Below are 2,500 nucleotides of genomic sequence, written 5' to 3'. Positions count from 1 at the left end.
TGGAACCCCCCGGGTGGCACAGGGCTGGATGGGGCTTTCGTATAGCAGGGACGGTGCTGCCTCTCGCTTCGCTCGCTGTCCGCCGCTCGCCGCTCGCGCAGCCAAAAATGGCCAGTTTTGGCCCGTTTTTGGGCCGTTTTGGCCAGTTTTTGGCCTGTTCTTGCATTGCGCGGTGACCGTCGAGAGCGGAGCAAAACGTCAGCCATCTCAGCACCCTGGAACCCCCCGGGTGGCACAGGGCTGGATGGGGCTTTCGTATAGCAGGGACGGTGCTGCCTCTCGCTTCGCTCGCTGTTCGCCGCTCGCCGCTCGCTCGCGCAGCCAAAAATGGCCAGTTTTGGCCCGTTTTTGGGCTGTTTTGGCCAGTTTTTGGCCTGTTCTTGCGTGGTGCGGTGACCGTCGTGAGCGGAGCAAAACGTCAGCCATCTCAGCACCCTGGAACCCCCCGGGTGGCACAGGGCTGGATGGGGCTTTCGTATAGCAGGGACGGTGCTGCCTCTCGCTTCGCTCGCTGTTCGCCGCTCGCCGCTCGCTCGCGCAGCCAAAAATGGCCAGTTTTGGCCCGTTTTTGGGCTGTTTTGGCCTGTTTTTGGGCTGTTCTTGTGTGGCGCGGTGACCGTCGTGAGCGGAGCAAAATGTCAGCCATCTCAGCACCCTGGAACCCCCCGGGTGGCACAGGGCTGGATGGGGCTTTCGTATAGCAGGGACGGTGCTGCCTCGCGCTTCGCTCGCTGTTCGCCGCTCTCCGCTCGCTCGCGCAGCAAAAAATGGCCAGTTTTGGCCCGTTTTTGGGCTGTTTTGGCCAGTTTTTGGCCTGTTCTTGCGTGCCGCGGCGACCGTCGTGAGCGGAGCAAAACGTCAGCCATCTCAGCACCCTGGAACCCCCCGGGTGGCACAGGGCTGGATGGGGCTTTCGTATAGCAGGGACGGTGCTGCCTCTCGCTTCGCTCGCTGTCCGCCGCTCGCTGCTCGCTCGCGCAGCCAAAAATGGCCAGTTTTGGCCCGTTTTTGGGCTGTTTTGGCCTGTTTTTGGGCTGTTCTTGTGTGCCGCGGCGACCGTCGTGAGCGGAGCAAAATGTCAGCCATCTCAGCACCCTGGAACCCCCCGGGTGGCACAGGGCTGGATGGGGCTTTCGTATAGCAGGGACGGTGCTGCCTCTCGCTTCGCTCGCTGTCCGCCGCTCGCCGCTCGCTCGCGCAGCCAAAAATGGCCAGTTTTGGCCCGTTTTTGGGCCGTTTTGGCCAGTTTTTGGCCTGTTCTTGCGTTGCGCGGTGACCGTCGAGAGCGGAGCAAAACGTCAGCCATCTCAGCACCCTGGAACCCCCCGGGTGGCACAGGGCTGGATGGGGCTTTCGTATAGCAGGGACGGTGCTGCCTCTCGCTTCGCTCGCTGTCCGCCGCTCGCCGCTCGCTCGCGCAGCCAAAAATGGCCAGTTTTGGCCCGTTTTTGGGCCGTTTTGGCCAGTTTTTGGCCTGTTCTTGCGTTGCGCGGTGACCGTCGAGAGCGGAGCAAAACGTCAGCCATCTCAGCACCCTGGAACCCCCCGGGTGGCACAGGGCTGGATGGGGCTTTCGTATAGCAGGGACGGTGCTGCCTCTCGCTTCGCTCGCTGTCCGCCGCTCGCCGCTCGCTCGCGCAGCCAAAAATGGCCAGTTTTGGCCCGTTTTTGGGCCGTTTTGGCCAGTTTTTGGCCTGTTCTTGCGTTGCGCGGTGACCGTCGAGAGCGGAGCAAAACGTCAGCCATCTCAGCACCCTGGAACCCCCCGGGTGGCACAGGGCTGGATGGGGCTTTCGTATAGCAGGGACGGTGCTGCCTCTCGCTTCGCTCGCTGTTCGCCGCTCGCCGCTCGCTCGCGCAGCCAAAAATGGCCAGTTTTGGCCCGTTTTTGGGCTGTTTTGGCCAGTTTTTGGCCTGTTCTTGCGTGGTGCGGTGACCGTCGTGAGCGGAGCAAAACGTCAGCCATCTCAGCACCCTGGAACCCCCCGGGTGGCACAGGGCTGGATGGGGCTTTCGTATAGCAGGGACGGTGCTGCCTCTCGCTTCGCTCGCTGTTCGCCGCTCGCCGCTCGCTCGCGCAGCCAAAAATGGCCAGTTTTGGCCCGTTTTTGGGCTGTTTTGGCCTGTTTTTGGGCTGTTCTTGTGTGGCGCGGTGACCGTCGTGAGCGGAGCAAAATGTCAGCCATCTCAGCACCCTGGAACCCCCCGGGTGGCACAGGGCTGGATGGGGCTTTCGTATAGCAGGGACGGTGCTGCCTCGCGCTTCGCTCGCTGTTCGCCGCTCTCCGCTCGCTCGCGCAGCAAAAAATGGCCAGTTTTGGCCCGTTTTTGGGCTGTTTTGGCCAGTTTTTGGCCTGTTCTTGCGTGCCGCGGCGACCGTCGTGAGCGGAGCAAAACGTCAGCCATCTCAGCACCCTGGAACCCCCCGGGTGGCACAGGGCTGGATGGGGCTTTCGTATAGCAGGGACGGTGCTGCCTCTCGCTTCGCTCGCTGTCCGCC

This window comes from Musa acuminata, unplaced genomic scaffold (genome assembly GCF_036884655.1).
Source record: "Musa acuminata AAA Group cultivar baxijiao unplaced genomic scaffold, Cavendish_Baxijiao_AAA HiC_scaffold_559, whole genome shotgun sequence".
Taxonomy (NCBI): domain Eukaryota; kingdom Viridiplantae; phylum Streptophyta; class Magnoliopsida; order Zingiberales; family Musaceae; genus Musa; species Musa acuminata.
Note: the sequence above shows the minus strand (reverse complement) of the source record.